The sequence below is a fragment of the Diabrotica undecimpunctata genome, chromosome 8, assembly GCF_040954645.1.
Source record: "Diabrotica undecimpunctata isolate CICGRU chromosome 8, icDiaUnde3, whole genome shotgun sequence".
Classification (NCBI taxonomy): Eukaryota; Metazoa; Arthropoda; class Insecta; order Coleoptera; family Chrysomelidae; genus Diabrotica; species Diabrotica undecimpunctata.
In genome coordinates, this window is record NC_092810.1 from 24,953,905 (window position 1) to 24,968,526 (window position 14,622).

Below are 14,622 nucleotides of genomic sequence, written 5' to 3' on the forward strand. Positions count from 1 at the left end.
TTCAGCTTTACATGCGCCAGTTGGTTGTTGAGATGGAATGCACATACTTGGGTTTTAGTAGGGTTTGGCTTTAATGAGTTTTGTTTGTAGTGAGTTGACATCATGTTTAAATCCTCTTCCATTGTCGACTCTACTTGTGTGAGTGTTTTCCCCTTTACGGCTATACCAAGGTCATCAGCGTAGACAAAACTCTCAGTCTGAGGGTGCATTGGTTGGTCGTTGGTGTAGATGTTAAATAAGGACGGCGCCAGAACGCTTCCTTGAGGTAGGCCATTTTTTTGGGTTCTCCATCTGCTCTTCTTTCCATTTAGCAAAACGTAGAAACGTCTATTACACAACAGTGATCTAATGATATTTACCAGGTCGTAGTCAAGCACAGTGTTATAAATCTTAGTTAGCAGTGTTCTGTGGTTTATCGTATCATAGGCCGCTGTGAGGTCTATCAAGGCTACTCCCACTATGTCTTTCTGCTCAAATCCCTCCTCTATGTATTCTGTTAGGTTCAGCACTTGGCCTGTGCATGATTTACCTGGTCTGAAGCCTGCTTGTTGTGAGATTAATTTTGCATCTAATTTTTCCTGGATGCGGTTTAAAATAAGACGTTCATACAATTTATACAAATGGTATAGCAGGGATATCGGACGGTAGCTACTCGGTAGTTCAGGGTCTTTCCCAGGTTTCAGAAGGGCTACTACTTTTGATTTACGCCACAGTTTTGGAATCTGGTAGGTAGAGCGACAGATGTTAAATAGATCAAGCACCCATTGTCTCGCTTTTTGCCCGAGGTGTTTTATCTGCTCTGTTAGGATTTTGTCCACTCCAGGTGATTTTCTATTTTTCATACAGTCAATACCATTTTTGAGCTCTTCGATGGTAAATGGGTTTCGCAAGAGAGTTGTTTCCTGTACTTGAGTTCTTATAATCTTTGGCGTTTTGCAACGATTGTTTGTTTTGCCATTCAGAAGCAGTTGGTGGGCTATCTGATTTGGTGTTATTGTACATAGCTCTTTCATCTCTGTGGGATCACCATTAAGTTTTTTGATCATATTCCAAGCCTGCTTACTACTGTGCGTCATATCCATTTTACTTAAAGTCTCGCTCCACCGTTGTTGTCTGGAGGCACTTAGTGTTTGCTGCAGTCTCTCCCCTATCTCTGCCGAAACTTCGCTAAATGGGTCTTTACTATATTCTTCGGTGTACTTTGTCATAATGTCTTTTGCTTCATCGTTCAGACCAGATATGTAATGTTGTTGACATCCTCTGCGTATGTGTTTACATGAGATTCGTTTTACAAGTTTGATGAACGCGTCATAGTTTTTGGGGATCGGGACTACATTTTTCACTTGTGTTTCCAATTCATCAGCAAATTTTGCCCAGTTCGCTTTTTTAAAATTAAACCTTCGTTTGAAAGGAATTTTGGGAGCTTTTATAGCGCTGTAAACGGTTATTCCCACGGGCCTATGTTGCGTCTTCGGTATAGGCTTATATACCTTCCTAACGCAACGGTCCTCTAAAGACATGCTGATGAAGGTGAGATCAGGGTTGTAACCTTTCTTCCATATTTTGCTCTGGAACGAATAGGGCAGTTTTGGGTCATGCAGAAGTGCCAGGTTGTTTTGTTCAGCCCACGATTCCACAAGATCTCCATTCTTATCAGTTGAAGCGTAGCCCCAATGGACATTATGACTATTAAAATCACCCAGAATGAATCTGGTTTTTTGAGAAGCGAAATTTTTTGGAGGGGAGAAAACAAAGTCTCTCTGGGGTGGTTTATACACAGATGTCACTGTACAGGCTCCTATTTCGACGGTTAGTATTTCAATGTCGTTGTAGCATGTTTTTTCAGCTGATGTTACATCAATATCTCTTCTCACGAAGATGGCGCTTCCATGTTTTGCACTTGAATGTTCAATGATAAGCTGCATTCCCTCAACGCTAGGTCTATGTGCTGATATGTCACGGTGAGTCTCTTGTATACATAATATATCACACTTGTGGATTTTACACAGTTCAGACAAAATTTCCTGTTTGTTACAAGTAATACCCTCAATGTTTATGTTCATCATTGTCAGTGTAGGCTCTGAGAAGAGCCGTTGATTCTCGTTACTTTGTTCGGATCCAGTGGTGGAAGGATTGGCCGCCCGAGGGGCGTTTCCAGGGAGCGCCAGTGACATTTTGTTCTTATAATATCACTTGGTTGTATAGTAATTTCCAGCCACTTCTAGTCTGTCAAAAAGTAACTAAATTCGCAAAAAAAGAATTACTAAATTCACTAGACAGTTCGGACCACGTTCGGACTGGGAATAGCGAACCGACTTTATCACAAGTTTTTACAGGGGAATTACATTTGATATTACAGTTATGTTTTTGAACTAGAAATATCTCCGAAATTTAAGTTTAGACCAGATTTATATCTTTTATACGACATATCTAAAAATGGTGGTTGAACTCCTATAATATTAACTATTTTTCGTTAATGTAATTTTTGATTTCTCGATTGTAGCATACTGATTTATTGGCAGTTTTATTTTATTAATTGACTCTTTATTTAACTCTAATTGCTAATGTTTTGCAGAATACTTTGGCCCTGTATTTCAAAGATCAAATTGTCTCAATAGTACACTGCATCAGGGGGTTTTTACTTTTCAAAAATAACAGTTGAGAATGTTCTCCAAAGCATTAAAAGACTAAAACAAAAAAAAGCTACAGGTAATGACAATATACCAGCATACATTTTTAAAGGTTGTGCAGAGACTCTTTCTGTCCCTCTCACATTAATTTTTAATTTATCCCTTAATAAAAGTAAATTTCCAGACAGCTTAAAGCATGCAGTTATAACACCTATATTTAAATCAAGTAATGCTGGTAACGTAGAGAACCATAGGCATCGAGCAAAAGCAAAAAGACAAAAGAGGGAATGTAAAGGTAGTGGGGGCAAAAATATTGTTAGACAGGAAGTGCCATCTTGAGAGGCCAAATTAAACAAGGAAAGAGAGTCTTTCCTTGTTTAAGAAATCAAATTTAGTTGGGTTATGTTATTATTTGTCCCAACTGTCACATGAAATCTTATTTATATTGAAGTTTTTTAACAATTGTTTCACATTTTACACTGTTATCGTTAATATTTAATTAAAATTTTCTCGTCTAAGACACATTCTGAAAACTATTTTATAGCTACTGTTAATAAGTGTCGGAAAATTTAAATTTGGCGCATTCGCATTTCCGGATATGTCCGCCATCAGAGGCCACTTTTTTGGTCGCCTTTTCATAACGATTAGATTCCCTTTTTTGTCTTTTTGCTCGATGACTATAGGCCTATATCTGTCATCAATTAAATTGCTAAGATATTCGAGAATGTGCTTTATAACAATATTTTGAATTACTTTGGACATAGGTTCTGTGCAGAACAACGTTTTTACAAGTTTTGCAGCAGGGGCCATAAATAATAAGTCTCAGCTGGATGTCATTTTTACCGACTGTACCAAAGCTTTTGATAAGATTGATCACTCTATACTTATTGAAAAGCTAATCAAATTTGATTTTGATTCAGAAGTATGTATGTTTATAATGAAGTCATATCTTTCTGATACGTTAAATCAAGTTAAAGTGGGGAAAAGTTTATCTAAGCCATTTATGTCGACATCAGGTGAAGCACAAGGTAACAACTTGGATCCTCTTCTGTTCGCTATATTTATTAACCATTTGCCCCACTGTGTGAAGTTTTCGACAAGCCTGCTATATGCAGATGATTTTAAAATTTTTCGAGAAATTTCAACTCTGCAGGAGATGCTGCAATGTGATCTGAACTCGGTAAGTCAATGGTTCGATGATAACAAAATGTTTCTAAACACTTCTAAATGTCATGTTTTACTATCACTCGAAAAACACAATACATGGAGAACCAATACAAAGTTTCTAGCACTGTACTTGGAAGAAAGAAAACTTGCAAAGATCTTGGAGTAATGTTTCAGCAAAATTTGGGATATGGTGAAAATTATCGGATCATCATTGGAAAGGCATACAGAACTCTTGGCTTCATAATTCGTTATTCAAAATTTTTTAAAAGACTTGAAACTCTAATATCATTATACAATGCACTGGTAAGACCTCACTCTGGTTCTGTGAAACAAATAAAAGTTGCTTTTGAATTACTTGTTTTATTCTGTCTATGTTTAGTTTTTATAGTTATTAGTTTTTAGCAGTAGTAAGCACTCTTTTATAATAAATAAATTTTCTAGAGCTCTGCATATTCCTATAGATGTATACATATCCACTTCTAACACCATTATCAAGACTGATCAAGACCACAACCAATTATTTGAAGTATAGGGGAAGAGGGGGCACAGTGTTACACGGGGTACAATGTTAAATTCTCCGCCATCTTCTTAAAGTTGAACTTAAAACCGTACCGTCGTCGTCGTAGTTACTTTCCGTTATTTGTTAACAGTAGGTGTGTTTGTAGACCGTCACTGTACATTTGAGTGAAAATATAAGTGTTTTTCTGTTTTTGTACCACCAAAGTAAGTAAATGATACGTATTAAAAACTGTTTTAACTCTTAGTAAATAAATATTACACATTGTATTGATATATATTACTATAAATGCGTCTTGTAGCTACACACTCGTAGGACTAACATAACCCCAAAAATTCGTGACTCGGCAAAAATATTATTTGAATGTAAAAACGTCGTTCGGGGCACAGAGTTACAACTTATGAAGGGGTACAGTGTTACACTACTTAGGCGTGGGGAACAGTGTGATATTTCATTTTTTGCTAGAAAAACAATGAAAATATGCATGATGTACAATACTAATTTTGTACTAAATTGCATATGGTAGTAGTAAGATGTTTTATTTACTTTTGTATTTTTATTTCAGAATCAAAATGGTTCGTAACAGAAAATCCATCAGAAAAATAGCCTCATTTACCCATGATACAATGAAAACGGCCGTTCTTAATGTAGTTAATAACGGATGGTCAGTAAGGGCAGCAGCCATTCAAGCTAATATAATTCATATGACTCTAAAAAGATATGTTGATAAATACAAAGCTTTGTCTGAAGAAGAGCGAGTAAATTTCAGATTTACGCCAAACTATGAAATAAATCAAGTTTTCTCGAAAGAGCTAGAAGATCAACTAAGAGATTATTTGATTATAGCTTGTAAAATGCACCATGGCTTAACCAGAAAGAATGTAATGCAGTTTGCATATGAATTGGCTGTGAAAAATAATCTTAAGTTTCCAAATTCATGGAACGAAAATAAACAGGCTGGAGTAGACTGGTTGTACGGTTATATGAAACGATACTCCCAGCTATCCATAAGAAAACCTGAGGCGACTAGTCTGAGTCGTGCAACCAGTTTCAACAAAACAAATATTAACGAATTTTTTGACAATTTGGTAAGTGCTTTTAAAAAATTTCGCAATGGTCCAAGTCCAGAAAATATCTACAATTTGGATGAGACAGCACTTACCACTGTTCACAATCCTCCAAATGTAGTAGGTCCGAAAGGCTTAAAACAAATTGGACAAGTAACTTCAGGTGAAAGAGGGGTATTGGTGACGGTATGCTGTTTTATTAATGCAATAGGTAATTCTGTACCGCCCTTCCTTGTATTTCCCAGAGTTCATTTTAAGGACAGAATGTTGAAGGGAGCACCTCCTGGATCTGCAGGAGCAGCAGTAAAAACAGGTTGGGTCAACGGAGAAGTCTTCATCGACATATTGAGACATCTCCATCATTTTACAAAATCATCTTCAGAATCTCCCATACTACTAATTTTGGATAACCATGAGTCGCACATTACAATTGCTTCATTGGAATTTTGTAAGTCTAACGGAATTATACTTTTAACTTTACCCCCACACACAAGCGGAAAACTTCAACCTTTAGATAAAGCATTATATAAGTCATTAAAAACTCACTTTAATAAAGCCTGCAATGATTGGATGATAACTAATCCTGGCAAAACAATAACTATCTATGAAATAGCTGAACTCTTGGGCAAAGCATATCCACTTGCGTTTATTCCAAACAACATTATTAGTGGATTTAAGTCAACTGGAATTTGGCCATTGAATCGGCAGATCTTCTCTGAAGACGATTTTCTAGCATCTGCAGTAACTGACCGACCGTTTCCCGTAGAGCAGATGACAAATGAAACAGCTACGTTACCAATAAAACAAGTCGTTACTGAAACGCCTGATATGGCACCACAGCTAGTCAATAATGAAACTGCTGAGATAAAAACACATCAAATACCTGAGATAATGCCTGTGGCAACTGCATCATTTCAGCTGCCTTCATGTTCGGCAATATCCTCAGAAGTTCCGTCAACTTCATCATGGTTGTCATCGCTAGTCTCTCCAGAACAAGTTCGCCCTTTTCCTCGAGCAGAAGATAGAAAAGAAGGAAGAGGAAAGAACCGAAAACGTAAAAGTCAAATATTAACAAATACACCTATTAAAGACGCACTAATTGCTGATCTAAAAGTAAGGCATGAGAAGAACGCAACTAGAAAACGCGGTGAAATAAACACGTCAAAAAAATGTGGTAAAACAAAAATGTCTGTCTTACATAAAAGGATTCAGAAACAGACATCAGCGTCAGAAGACGAAGAGTCGCCTAATAAAGATGAAAATGACAGAAAGCGAAAAGAAGTTGTAAAAAGAAACGTTTTTCAATCAAATACACGTAAACTTCAAGATATGGAAGATTCTTCTGACTCAGAGAAATCGGAAGAATCTTTCTCTTGTGCTGATAGTGAATCAAGTATGGGATCGTTTATAAGTCATGACGAAGAGATATCCCAAATGGATTACGACGATAATAAAGAAATAAACGTTGGCGATTATGTTCTCATTAAAGAAGGTATCTCAAAAGGCATAGAAATATTGTCTATAGGACATATTATTGGCAAAACTGAAACTACAGTGAAAGTTACCTATATCCGTCGTTTATTTCCCAAGTTCACATTTATTTCCTCCAATGAAAACTACGTATTTAATGTCTCCCAAGTTGTTTTAAAATTACCAACTCCCAAACCTTCAGGCCAGACAGCACGCAGAAGTGAAATGCTGGTGTTTCCCGTAGATTTTCAAAATTATTATAATGTATTAAAATAAATTTTATATTATTTGTATGTAGAGTTACGACAAATAAATGGTATTTAATATAAAATTCTCATTAATCACTTCAGTATTCCTTGTGTAACAGTGTACCCCATAGTATATAACACTGTTCCCCACTAGTGGGGCACAATGTTACAATTGTATTTTCTCTACAAAATCGTTTTTACCGACTAGTCATGTAAGTTTTTCCTATAGTTGATTATATAATAGTATGCGTCAAATCCAAACAAGTTCTAAAATATTAAAAATTTTATTTTTAATGAAATCCTGTCAAAATGACATCAAATAAAAACATTTATGTAACACTGTGCCCCCTCTTCCCCTACTTTGAAAAAAAAAACCAGTTTTTATAGATGTATAAAATCATTACTGTGTATACTACATACATTACTCTTGTCCATAGATTACAGTATACATTTACGTTCTAAAGTTTACGCCGTCAGGGATAGATGGCGCTAGTGTTCACTTGTCTATACGTAGTTTAATTTTGGCCAGGAGTAGTTCGATTTTGAATTTTATTGTTATCGCTTCTCGGCCTCTGGCTAAGATCAAAGTGTAGTATCTGTTCTTATCAGCTTAATATCTGATACGCCCCGCATGCGGGGCCAGTATATTAAACTGATTTTTGGAAATAGATGGAAGGTTAAGGGGCTTGCTCCACTTCTATCACGGGTTGGCCCGGTATTGCAGTACCACCGGGATCGGCCCACATATCTTAATCAAAACACAATATTTAGAAACAGTTGATAATTTGCAAGTTATCAAGTCATACATTTTTATTGCGAATTTATATTCTATAATTCTATATCTATATTTCTAGTTCCAAAATTCGTAAATTAAAAAAAAAGGAATTAAAAAAAAACTATTTTAAAACAAAAAATGAATATGGAAACAAAAGTTTTATTATTCAATTTACAAAAAATTGTTTAAAAAGTTTTTACCAGCATTTTTTACATATTTATGATAGGACATTGACTCTTCATTCAGTTGTAAAGTTAGTATTCACTGAAAATGAATATTCTTTTTTGGAATACGATTTAAGAATAAGAAGAAAGTGTTCATCAAGAACTTGTGGACTTCGAACACCATTATCAAGACCACAACCAATTATTTGAAATATACAACAACTTTTTGAAAAAAATCAAAGTTTATAGATGTATAAAATTATTACTGTGTATATTTAGATATTTATCATCGAGTTAGATTTACTTGTCCATATTACAGAATACATTTACGTTCTAAGTTTACACTATCTGGGATAGATGGCGCTAGTGTTCACTCGTCTATACGTAGGTTAATTTTGGCCAGGAGTAGTTCGATTTTGAATTTTATTGTTATCGCTTCTCGGCCTCTGGCTAAGATCAAAGTGTAGTATCTGTTCTTATCAGCTTAATATCTGATACGCCCCGCATGCGGGGCCAGTATATTAAACTGATTTTTGGAAATAGATGGAAGGTTAAGAGGCTTGCTCCACTTCTATCACGGGTTGGCCCGGTATTGCAGTACCACTGGGATCGGCCCACATATTTTAATCAAAACACAATAATTACTTTACTTACAAACTATTTTTTAAACAGTTGATGATTTACAATACAAATTTAAATAACAGTGAACAGTCATACATTTTTATTGCGAATTTATATGTTCTTTATTTTTAGTGCTAGTTTTAGCCAAAAAATTTCAAAAAAATTGCAATAAAAAAAAACTAAAGCCTAAAACAAAAAATGAATATGAAACAAAAGTTTTATTTGATTTGAATTGATATAAGGTTGAAGGCTCGAATAAATGAACTTTGATAAAATAAAGGCAGATATCGAGCACAGTTTTATTAATTAAATCTTGCCCAACTACTCAGAAAAGCAGAAGAAAACCAAGGAAACGTATGGAAATACTGAAAGCCAAGAGAAGAGGAAAACAAAAGATGCCCCAAATCAAAATTTCTCCGACTATTTTGCTTTGTGTGCAGTGGATTAATGTATGATTTCATTATCTATCAAGGCTCATCAACAGAGTTAATACAAAATCACTCTGATATTTTTGGACTTGCAGGTGCGGTGATCTCAACATTGGCTGAAAGAATTAATGTAGCAAATGTTCAATTACATTTTGATAATTATTTTTCTAATTACAATATTCTTCAATATTTACGAAATAAACATATTTATGCATGCTCCATAGCCCGCGTTGATAGATTCCACAAACCACCATTTTCCAACGACCAAGTTATGAAACAGAGAGGCAGAGGAACTATTGAAGAACTGATAACTAAAGATGGTCAAGTAATTTTAACAAAATGGTACGACAATAAAAGTTGTGTTGGCATCTAATTACATAGGTAAAGGGACACCAGACACCTGCAGACGATGGGATAAAATACACAAAGAATATATTGATGTCCCTAGACCAGAAGTCGTAAAGACTTCTATAATTCAGCTATGGGTGGTGTTGATAAATTAGATTTTTTGTTAACATTATATCGAACTTTTATACGGTCACGAAAATGGACACTTCGAATGTTTGCACACGGAATAGACCTTGTTGTAATCCATGGCTAGAATATAAAAGCAAAGCCACAGCACTTGGGATTCGAAAAAGTAAAATTTTAGATTTATTGGCCTTTAGAGCTTACATAGATTTCACAGCTGGAAAGAATATAATTATCAGTTCGACATGCTTCCCACATCGGGACATACATAATGGCACCTGGATATCACCTGACGGAAATACAATCAATCAAATAGACCATATACTGGCTGAAAAAAGGATGGCGACGAGTATATTAGATGTAAAAAAAGCAGACGTGGCGCAAGCTGTGACTTAGACCATCTACTAGTACAGACACGGTTTAGATGCAAAATCAGTCGACAGGCAAAGGAAAAATACCCAAAACAAGAAAAACTAAACTTAGATAACCTAAAAATCTCTGAGGTACAAGAAAGATTTGAGAGAACAGTGGATGAAAAATTACTAGAAGAAAACAAAGCAGACTCCACAATAGAAAACCAATGGAACACCATAGGCAGTATCACACTCAACACAGCGAAAGAAGTCCTAGGAACAAAGACAACGGAGAGAAGAAACATGGTTCGATGAAGAATGCAAACTAGCTATACAAGAAAGAAATGAAGCACATAAGAATTAGATACTCAGACGTACTAGAGAGAAAAAAACAGAACTTGAGAACAAAAGATGAAGAGCAGATAAACTGTGCAGGCAGAAAAAGAGAAAGTACGAAAACCAACGGATGCTAAACATAGAGTTTAGGAAAACGAAACACGTAGTGTATACCAATTTATCAAACATCTAAGACAGGGATACAAACCGAAGACTAGCCTCTGCAAAAATAAGAAGGGTGAAATCATTAGCGATATGGACGAAATTAAGGGAAGCTGGAAGACATATTTTAAAGAATTACTAAACAAAGGGACACAACCACCATTACAACAACAGAGGCAGCAGCAGGCACGGCAGGAGGTACAACAACAAGAACTGGGGGAAGATGGAGAAGAAAATTAATTAACTAGACCCCCAACGCTAGAGGAGGTCCAAACGGCAATTCACATACAAAAAAGCCATAAAGCACCGAGAATAGATAAAATACCGGCAGAACTACTCAAGCAAGGAGGAAGGAATTTGACACAACAGATGTACCAGCTAATATGAGAGATATGGATAGAAGAAGAAATCCCCCAACAATGGAAGAAAAGTATAATCTGCCCTATTCATAAAAAAGGAGACAAACTGTTGTGTAAGAATTATAGAGGCATCTCTTTACTTTGTTCAGGATACAAAATACTCACAAACATCATTAATCGAAGACTCAAACCAGACGTTTACAATCTCTTTGTAGATTTTAAACAAGCCTATGATTCAATAGATAGAACAATTCTACCTAATATATTGGAAGAATTTGGCATACCATCAAAATTAATACGACTAGTGCAAATGACAATGAGAGAAACACAGGTATGTATTCAGGGACAGATCACTGATGCGTTTACGATAACGCAAGGACTGAAACAAGGCGACGGACTAGCTCCAACGCTCTTTAATCTTGTTCTTGAATATGTAATTAGACGGTTGACGGTGAGCGGAAATAACATACAAACAAATCTACCTAATTAGCAGCATACGCAGATGATAAACATAATGAGCAGAACAGTGAATGCAGCGGAAGAAACCTACGTTGAGTTGAAACAGAGTGCAGAAGCAGAAGGGCTAGCAATAAATACAGACAAAACAAAACTACTCATTCAAACCAGATCAAATAGACCGGCGCAGCAACACTTTATTGACGATATAGAACATGTGAATAGATTCACATACCTAGGAATGGATCTGGTCGCAAGCAATGAAGAACAACCGGAAATAAATAGAAGGCTTATGCTGACAAATAAAGCCTATTTCTAATTTTAATAAAATTATGTGTGGTTTTTAATTTCAAATATCTCATTCAAAGAAACTTTTTGAAGTTATACTTCTATACGCACGGTCGGCGTTGGAAATTCGCATGAGAGTGGATCTGTGAAACCATTACATATGTAAGATAATGAGTAAGAGAGAGACAGAAGATATATTTTCTCTCTCTTCCTCTCTCGAGAATAATTTCTTTTGTATTTAATATTATATATGTATATATAAATATATATATATATATATATATATATATATATATATATATATATATATATATAAATATATATATATATATATATATATATATATATATATATATATATATATAAATATATATATATATATATATATTTATATATATATATATATATATATATATATTTATATATATATATATATATATATATATTTATTTATATATATATATATATATATATATATATATATATATATATAAATATATATATATATAAATATATATATATATATATATATATATATATATATATATATATATATATATATATATATATATATATATATATATAAAATATGTATTAATATTAATTATTATGTATGTGATATGTTTTGTATTATTTAAAATTAAACGTTTATAATTATTTTAGGCTTTTGTATTTCAAAATAATCACTGTTTTACAGAGAACTGTCAATTTTGAAATCCGTTAGTGTCATGTCTAATTGGCAAATCCTTTACGTGTTTGGTTCATACTCTGGTGGTGAGTTCGAATTCCAATTAAGAATTTCCTTTTTTATTTTTGAAATATTTAGAAACCTCACGTAATCTTATTAAATATATGTAATATACGCAAAAAACATAAATTTTAAAATAAAATGAAAATTTACAACATAATCCGAGTTGTTGGTTTTTTTATTTTTATCTTCGTAAAGTAAGTTATATGTATATTGGCAGTTTTAAATACTTATGAATATTACATTTTAATTTATCTTGTATTATGTTGCAGTGTATTTATTGTATTGTAATTTTTATATTAATAGCAAAATAAACAATGAATTTTACTGCAGAGTATGTGTAAATTTTTTTTTTGCATTCAATTCCTTTTATACATATAAAAATATATATTTTCATTAAAATATTGATACAATCCTTCATTTACTATATTCCTATTACAGGTCAAATGTTTATATACAGCAAACGATGCACCATATACCTATATACTCATTCTTTTTCTCTTTCTGCTCTCTCTTACCTATAGCATTACATATGTAATGATTGTGCAGATTGACTAATATATAAATTTTTAACGGTGAACGCGTGTATAGAAGTATAACTTCTACCGGCAGTCCCACTGGACTGCAACACCCGTTTTTTTTATTGTTTATTCTAAGGGACTTTCGGTCCTCTGTAAAGATAATGCAAACACTCCTGACAATGGAGCTGCGCGACGGCGGAGTCAAAATTCACGTAAAGGCAGAAAGGTTCTATTGTAAACCAAATTTCGTCTAATGCGCCGTGGTCAGAAGTGCTTGCACTATCTCTATATTGTATATAATGTAATCTTTCATTCTGAGTTTAATTTTTAAAAAATATTTATTAGTTTTCTCAGGATTCGACAAAAATGAATGCATTTAAAAAACATTGGCCCGAAATTTTTCGCCTACGCTCTTAATAATGACCGCATCTCTATGACTCGTTGATTTCCTTTCTCCTCAGACCCGCAAAGGTCTACTTTGAAAATATGAGTCACTCGATACAATTGAATGGGTGATTGGAAAAAGGATAACATTCCTGTGAACCATGTTTTTAGAAGATATAAAAAAACTGTTTTGCGCCCAAGCCGCTAGTTTTACTAAAAACATTTCTATTGAACATTTGTATACCTGGACAAGGTACATTTAATGCCAAAGTACTAACAGTTCATGCCTATTAGGTAAGTAGTTATTGATATTTGAAAGTACAAAAATCTTATCCTTTTTCCACTCAAAATCGAAAACGTGAGTAAGACAAAATAAAACATGGCATTTATATTATTTTTAGTCTTCTGGGTCACTGTTCTCTCTATTTGTTGTAGGATTTGTAAGTATATCATCATAGAAGGCCCTGTAGTCTTCTGGTATATAATGTATTATTTTAGAAATATCTTAGTTGTATGCTTTCGAGATGGAAAGGTTTACATTTTCTTGTTTCTTCATATTAAAAAGACCATAGGTTAAACCATCAATGAACAAACCATTTCTTTTCAATATCTTTGTCAGTCTTTTTAAAATATTGTGGCCACCAGCCTTTGAAATCCAGTATCTCGGTATGTTTCCAGCCGTTTTACTTGGAACTTATTGTTCCTTTTCTTGGAATACGCAACGATTTCGTTGTATTGATCAGGAGAATAAATCCTTTTAATTTTTTTTTAAAGAGCGCTTAATAACTGAGAAGTTTTTGTCACAATGCAAAAAACTATGGCCTCGGATTGGAAAATATTGGATTTCTTGAAACCTACCATTCACGGTGAGTGCAGTAAACAACCTGGTTTAAAGTGTGATTACGGTTTTGTCCTGCGGATGCATTACTACTAAAGACATGCAAGATTTTTACTTCTTTGGGATATGTTCGGTAATGCAGTCCAAAACCGACGTACTGACTTCATTGGAGCCTCGCTGAGCATCTCCCTCTGTGTATGTGTAGAACATCGATATATCATTGCCAATGCTATGGGCATTAAAAACATAATATCAAAGTTTGCGTAAATAAAACATTTCTTGACACGTTATTTCCGTGTATCAGTAATATGATCCTTTTTCCGCTCAACAACAATGTTTTTATATAAAGGCGACCGGCGATTTGATCATTTTTGCGCTCAGCCGATAGAAGACACCAATATTCATAAAATGGCTATCTCACTTTAATTCTTCATATTTTTGGAATATCCTTTTTCCAATCACCCATTAAATTGTGGTACTATAGTGTATGTAAGGCATCGAACAAAAAGACAAAAGAGGGAATGTAAAGGTAGTGGGGGCAAAAATATTGTTATGACAGGAAGTGCCATCTTGAGAGGCCAAATTAAACAAGGAAAGAGTCTTTCCTTGTTTAAGAAAT

The 14,622-nt window shown here is 34.1% G+C and overlaps 2 non-coding genes across 2 annotated transcripts; both read left to right on the plus strand.

Annotated features, from left to right (window-relative positions):
* Nucleotides 1–7,656: 7,656 nt before the first annotated feature.
* On the plus strand, nucleotides 7,657–7,848 carry LOC140449256 (U2 spliceosomal RNA). The gene has a single exon (XR_011951765.1). It is a non-coding gene; the product is annotated as a U2 spliceosomal RNA (small nuclear RNA).
* A 621-nt stretch (nucleotides 7,849–8,469) lies between these two features.
* LOC140449262 (U2 spliceosomal RNA) lies at nucleotides 8,470–8,661 on the plus strand. Its single transcript, XR_011951770.1, has one exon. It is a non-coding gene; the product is annotated as a U2 spliceosomal RNA (small nuclear RNA).
* Nucleotides 8,662–14,622: the final 5,961 nt, after the last annotated feature.